We start from the raw sequence: 7,872 nt of genomic DNA, 5'->3' as shown, positions 1-7,872 counted from the left end.
GAGACAGAGCACATCGATCTTATTACATTTAACAAAATGGGCCAGTCTTTGTCTCTTCCTCCAGTCATTTAGACCACCCACATTTAATGTACAGATTCTAATGTCTAACATCCTGACTTTTAGTTTGACGTGCCTGTGAGCCCTGCCGCTCGAATCTGTTAATTTTAATTAACTGCTCTTTTTTTCCGGATAAACCAACAACAACAATAATGCATTTTATCTTCCCATTTTCTATATTCATCCTTCCACACCCACCTGCTCCCCCTTCCCCCATCCTCCCCCGCTTACCCCCAACCCACCTACCTCTGCCCCCCACCCCCCACTCTGTGAGGTGCACAGATCTAGTCTGTGCATGTGACGGAAGTGCAGTGTTTACGGCGAGGACAGCTAGAAATACCTTTATAATACCTAAAAACCAAAGAAACCCATATAAGATAGAAAAAATAAATTCAAAAATTTTTACGCACTCAGAACCCCTACCAATGACCTAACGATGCATCAATTTATACCATTATATCATTTATATCATTTGTAATGTATAATATCCCTAAGGAATCCACCAGTTTTACTGGATCTATTTGCCTAGGCTATCTAGACAATCCTTAGCCTTGACTTCTGAGGAAAAATACATTGTTTTCCCTTCCTTGATGACTTTTAACTGTGCTGGATTAATCAAATAGGCTTGAAGTTTCTTATCCTGAAAGGGCTTTATCAGGCCCCTAAGACGCCAGTGTTTTCCACAGTCACGTGGCAAAAGTCCGGGCGGACAAAAAACGACACCCCATCAACATTTCTCCTGGCATCCGGTCTCGCCTTGTCCGCAATCGCCTGATGTAGGACAAGGTTACCAAGAAATATCAGTACCTTGGTTTGTCCCCTTCCTTTGCGTTCCTTCTTAACTTGAAGGGAGTATGGTGCACTCTTTGTAACTCTTTGGCCAGTCCCAGCTGGACATCTCGGGAAAGGCTTGTTGGAAAAGCTTGATGATATAAGCCCTAATGTCTGATCCTTCGGCCCCCTCCGGAATTCCTAGAACTCTCAGGTTATTTCTTCGAAGCCTATTTTCCATCTCCTCCAGCTCCCACTGTATATCTGTCACCTGAGAACATTGAGCATCGACCTTGGATACAGCTTCTGCCACCTCAGTTTCCGTTGCCACCACCCGCTCTTCCAAATTTGACACTCTGTCCCCCATGGTGGCACAAGCCTTAGAGAGTTTCTGCACCACTCCCTGCATTTTCCTCATCACAGCCTGTGATTTCTGACTATCCTGGCGCGTCTCCTCTCTGTGTGCCAGAATCTCTTGGTGTATCTTCTCTAGCAGGGACATTTGTGCCTGTTCCAACAGGGGACTGCCTTTTAGGGGATGGGTGGAAGAGTGGTCCCAACTTAATTCCCTTTGCTCAAGCTCCTGCCCCCAGACAGCCTTCTTAGTTTTCATGGCAGTGGCTGGCAAGTCATTCTCTGGGTCGGTATCTGACTCCTCACACAAGCTATGTTCTTCATCCTCTTCCGACCACTCTCCCCCACCATCAGAGACAGAGAAGAAGGCCTCACTTGGGTCACTCTCCTTTTCACCTGCAGCTCCAACTGTTGCCCCATCTATTACAGCTTCTATTTCAACAACTGGGGGTTCTAATGGAAATTCTAATGAGCCAGGTAGTCCTACTACTACAATGGATTTAGCCTCCCCAGTACTCGAGGTCGAGGTGTGTGAGACTATAGCAGGCTGTTCCACCCCTGGGAGGGACACAGTGGTCTCCAAGTCCGGGTCCAAGTTCTCCTTACTATTGGGTACCACCTCCTTTGCACAAACGTCTTCACCCAGGATTACTTCTATGGGTACTTGAGTCAGGGGGGTACAGCATGGATCCCCAATGCATTATCCGCATCTGTAGGATTACCCTCTCCCAAATCCTTATGCCCTTTCTCCTTACCCGTCTTAACCAGCATGTCCAAAACAGAGACGGTAGCCAGTCGGGTCTTGGGGGATCCCTGCTGCCTCTTTCTTTGCTGGTCCTGCAGGGGATGCTCTTCCCCCCGTGCTGCATCTGATGTCTCCATCTCGGCCTCCTCTCTAGGTGCTTTTTTCCTGCCGTTGCCCGTTTCCGAGCTGGGATTTTGTTTTGGAGCCATTCCGCCCTGGAGCCGCTTCCACTGCCGATAATCAGGCCGACTGCAATTCCCAGCAAACTCCACGCACGGTTTCCGCTTTCTCTCCCGGCTCCGCCGGCACCGCGTCAAACTCCGCGGCAGATTCCGATTCAGCAACAGGCTCCGCCCACCTCTCGCAGCATAGCGGCCGGGAATGACAGCCTCCAGCGCCTGCACCACTACCCTCAGAAGCTGCCTCGCGGACCCGTATCGGGTGAAGGTCATCAACATTGCCTTTCTCCAGCGCTGTGAAGATTCTCCTCGGGATATGGTATGCGTAAGCCTTTATTTCTCCTTATACGATCAAAAGGCTAGCTCCGCAGTGCGCTACACCATGGGTTTTATTAATGTTTGGCGTCCTCGCCGCAGCTTTGCACCGGCTGCTCAAGAGGCCGCCATCTTGCCCCCGTCTTCACCCCCGTACCTCCTACCTGTGTAGAGTTTGGTGTCATTGTCGAGGTTGCCATCAAGGAGAGATGCGAGGGCCTACACTGTGCATCAGTTCCACTGGATCCCTAGAAGCTGTCAGAGTACCTTAGGCCCATTTCCAAGGGTCCAGATCTGGGGTGGCACAACCGCCAGGGTAGACTCACAGATGGCAGAGTTCATGTGCATGTGCAAGTTTGTTGGAAGCCTGTTGTTTCCCTGAGGCTTAAGATAAGGAGGTCAGCCAATTAGTCCTTGGAGTCACTCTCGGGGTCTGGGTTAAAGAGATCAGTAGTGGTTGGTGAACTTTGAAACTGGTGGGGCGCAAGACTAAATCCAAACTTGGCCTGTGTAAGCAAATCTGGGTGTCCCAGTTGATGTGGGATGACTAGTGTTGTGCACTGAGATTTTTATTTTTTTAAACAGTTTAATTATATGTTTACAAGTTCAAGCTCTGCACCAAAAAGTAATCGGTTTACAAGTGTTTTTGTAGCAGTGCTGTTGTTAGTCTACCTATTTGTGTTGGTTACTGTGTATCTGCGCCTGTGTGTTTAATTGTGTATCTTTATGAGTATGTGTTTGCTTGTTTGTTGTATGTGTGTGTTGGTTGTTTGTGTCAGTTTTAAAAAAATAGTATTTGTTTTTGCATTTGTGTGCATTTCTGCAACTCTGCAAGTTGGTGTATATCACTATGTGCCTATATCTGTGATTCTAGACTTAAGCGTCTTTTTGGATAACTTAACTAACTTCTTACTTTACAGTGATGTAAATAAAAAAGGCACTGTCTCATTTTTCACAAAATGTCCAGGGCAGATGTTGGTCTTCAGTACCCCAGACTAATAAACATTCATCGTCAGGTTGTCTATGTATGTGCACTTAAAAACCTCTTTTAGGTTGGAAGAATTTCACAGATTAATACTAAGCATTTTATGTGATCTAATTATAAAATGCATATTTTAGTAAAATGAGTTGATTACTTTCAGCTACAACCCTGTGCGTCTGAAAGACCTTTCACCTAAGAGTGATCCTTGAAGCACCGACTTATGGCTGCATGTGAGCTTGTCCATGAGGTTGAACTGCACAGGGATTCTATGCATACCACAAGCCTGCTCAGGGGGTTAATGTTTTGCCACAGAGATCAGAGAGGAGACTGTATTAAAGTAGACCTCACCTAACTGCTACACACATGTAATGCATAGATAAAGTAAATGTTATAGAGTATATTTTGTATCTTAAAATGTTAGTCTAACTGAACTTTCGAAACTGCATATTACTTTAACTCAAACTACTTACCGAATCTGGCACTTGATGTGACATCGTACTCATGATTTTTGTGCACAGGAAAGAACAAGGCAGAAAGGCCCAGGGCAGACACTTTTGTCAGTTACTTTTACTTTATGTCCTTAGTTCAACAGTCAGTGACCCAGCCCAGAATAAAAACACTGCTCTTTCAGGGACAATCAGCAAGACGCTGCTGGGTCGGATTGTTGATTCCATGCCACATGTGATGGGAGAGAGTGGGGATGAAGCTTGAAATGCCCAGTGCTGACTTTAGGAGCAACGTCATCTGGGGAGGCCCTTCACCACAGAGAATGAGGACTTTGCTGAGCTGATGATATCATGGACCCCAGAGCTGAGATATCCTCAGCCCAACAAATTTTGGCTCAAGGGGCTGGTACAAGAGCCCTAGGGCATGGAATTTCCCTCCCTAACACTGGCCTGTGACGGCTGCCTGACTCACACTCAGAGCAACAATCACTTTAACAGACACACTGCAGCAGCCAATCTATTGGTATCTGCAAGAGATGCAGGTCCAGTCCTTCTCACCCACGCAAGAGGGCAGCAGATCAGCACATCAAGGCGGCAGTACAGCAAGGCTGCAGTCATATAGAATGGCAGTCTTTTATCAGCACAGCTGTCCTTATTCCTGGCAGAGTATCCACAGTTCCAGAGGTGTACCGAATAGTTGGTGTCTGAGGTCTGCGCCTTTGAAGTGGGGAAGAAACATTTATTTCCCATTATAAGCCCCTACGCCCTCCTGCATTTCCTGACTTGTCTCCACACTGACTATAATGGGTAGGCAGTCCTTTGAGTGGAGGCAGGAAACAGCCTATTCAAGTGTAAGTAAAGCTGATTCTGCCTCCACCCTCTCATCCTGCCAGAGATGGACCATTCAGGCACACCTATGGTTTCTGCTGTATGTGGCTGTCTAGAAGGAGTACACAAAGCCCAACTGTCAGATACACCCAGTCATGTAACCTAGGACAGGCTACAGGTACTACATTGCTAAAGCAAAAAAATACCACTTCCAAAAAGTGTAATTTTCAAAATTGTAACTTAAAATCTGACTGCACCATAAGTTAGGATTCTTCATTAGAATTCCAAAGACACCATATATGAACTAAATACAGGTTCCCATTTGGAAATTACAACCTATTCAATGTAATAAGATAACTCCAATGTTATCTTATTGGAGAGTTAGGTCTTGCACTAGTTAAAACAAGTTTTTTACTGCCAGAACACACAAATGTTAAGTGTATAAGTCCTACTTTTTATATACCTGCTCTCTGATGTGTCCCAGGCCTAATGTAGAGCTGATTTATATGTATTAGAGAGAAAGGTTTGAGCCTGACAAAAGGTTTATTTTGCCAGGTCGAACTGCCAGTTTAGAACTTTCAGTGTTGCAGAGCTACTAGTAGCCTTTAATGCACAGGCTCTAGGCACAGGTAGTGCCCCTTTAGTGGGGATGACTTGCATTTAAATTAAATAAGCCAACTGGAGATAAGCTTATCAGCTTAAAAATGTAGGTAATAAAATGACAGTGGCCCTGCGCTAGCTACCACATGCTTGGCCAGTTACTCAATCTGGCCCAGAAATTTAAATACACAATTAGGTTGCAGGGATACACCAATATTAACATGTTTTAAGGAATGAGCACATGAACTTTAGCACAGGTTAACAGCAAAAATGAGTTCAGCAAAAATGGAGACGTAAAGTAGAATGTTTCAGGGAAGACCACCTTAAAACTGACAGGTCTTACAGTTGGAGTACATCACATAGCTAGTTTGGTTCTATCTAAAGCAAAAAAATCAAAATGCTGCACAACAGTTTAAGATCCGCCTTCTCTACCTCCTTTAAGGTAGTTGGATCATCTAATTATTGCTGATGCATCAGGTTACTGAATAAGCTTTTTACGTTTTTGAGATTGTTTTGTGCTTGAGTCATGAAATATGATTATCCCCATCAAGAGCTTGACAGTCCTGTGCAATAATTCTGCATAGATGGGCCTCTGACTAAGTCCAAACCCTATGTCAAAAGATGAGAGGCTGAAATCTCACAAGATCTTCAATAAAAGTAACACCCAATTCACAGTGGAACAAAGTTGACTGACAGCTGATGGGAGCAGAGAGTAATATCTTCAAACAATATTTTTCTCACTGCTGTATCCAATATACATTTACATGTCCCCAGACATACATCCCACAGTTGGTAGCTGAAATGCATTTTGCTTTGTAGATGGTACAGGGCTCCCTCATTGGCTTTTTCCCCAGGTTGGATGAAAATACACAGGGCATGATAGTTGCCTTCAATAATTGGTCACATGTTTAAGTGATCTGTTGTTTCCAGGAACCTGCTTGGTCAAATAATGCCCCTAAATATGGACAGGTCCTGGTTTGATCTAGCCAAGTGTCATTAGTATAGAATTGGTGAAAAGTTACCATTTAAAGCCCACATATCATGATGAAGGATTTCTTGATGTTAACCTTAAGGTATAGTTCCTCCATATAGTTCTCAATCATATTCAGATTTGGTTGGAGGGCACCAGAGGTGCAGGTCATAACAACCATGTTGTCTGCATACAGAAGGCAAGAATAGGGTGATGTCCTATTTGAGGCATGTTCCTGCATCCCTACACCAGCATCCCTGTAGTTTGGTAATACAGAGGGGGAATAGGAAGGGGGAAATGGCACAACGCTTCCTCGCGCCTCTAGATAAGCAAAACTCTTAGAAGCATTCCCCTTTGATGCCATACTGGAACCTTACTGTGGTCTCCCTATAGATATCTTTAAGAAGATTCAAAATGTTTGATTTCAACTCTCGTTGAAGTTGGGCAACCTGGTGTGACCGAGAAACCCAATTCTATTGGGGCTGTTTTAACAGGCCCGTCTGGTGGCATGGTGTGCTCTTTGTGTTTGTTTCTGTTTTCTCTACCTGTGGCATTTTTAATGCTGCATGTCTTTTTTTATGAAATCCATAAAACTACAACAGCTGCTTCAACCTTCTACAGACGATCGAATACATTGGTTATTAAGGATTTCAAACATATATACAGAGACAGAAATAATGATTGAATTAGGTCATTGTTCCCTTTTTACAAACAAGTAGGTTTGTGCCTCTAAGGTTACCGACTTTACCTTCCCCTCCATTGTTAAATTCATAGGTATAAGGAAGTGGTACCTCTTTAAAGTCACCACTCTCTTCTTCCTTTTGGGAGGTAGGGGATTGTCGAAATATGTTTGTTAAATGGATGTAATTTGAAGGGAGATACAAACCACACATGGATTTCCCATTTTGCGCCTAAGCTGCAGCCCCATTTTCCTCCCAATCTGATTATGTGCCAATTGGCATTTCAATTCGAACATTGAAAACTGTGTCTTTGCCCTGGTCGCTGTAGTTTGATTGGTAGGCTCCATGTCCGCCCCAGTGCTCATGCTCTCCCTGTTTATGTCTCCAATTACTCCAGATAAAAAAGTAGTAAGGGTATTTCTTTAGAAACAGGGTTACTTGATCAGTACAAGAATTCAAACCCATCAAACAAATTCACAAGGAGGATAAACACATTGCATATGGGGTGTGTCAGACTTGACAGCTTTAGGGTGGTCTTTCTTGAAACATTTTGCCTTCTCTCCTCCAGTTTTGCTGACATTTATTTTTGTCGGCTTTAGGACTATTTGAACTTTACCACAACTAACCTGTGCTAAAGTGTTTGTGCTCACCCATTTAAACATGATACATTTGATTACTCTCAATTGACAATTTGATTTATTTATAACTTCCTTGTAGAGTGGAACTTCTTGTACCCTTATACTAGCAGCAAATACTATTATAGCAGCATTTAACTAAAGTGACATGTGTTAGCAGTGGGAATTATTAACACAAATGTTTAGCTGATTTCCATTTACAAGTGATAATAAAGTGCAATGTGCATCACTAGATTAGATTGTAAACTGGAATAACATTTTGCGTCAGACAATTCTTCAGTTATATTCCTTAGATATTTTATCTCAAAAT

Source organism: Lissotriton vulgaris, unplaced genomic scaffold (genome assembly GCF_964263255.1).
Source record: "Lissotriton vulgaris unplaced genomic scaffold, aLisVul1.2 SCAFFOLD_657, whole genome shotgun sequence".
NCBI classification, from domain to species: domain Eukaryota; kingdom Metazoa; phylum Chordata; class Amphibia; order Caudata; family Salamandridae; genus Lissotriton; species Lissotriton vulgaris.
Note: the sequence above shows the minus strand (reverse complement) of the source record.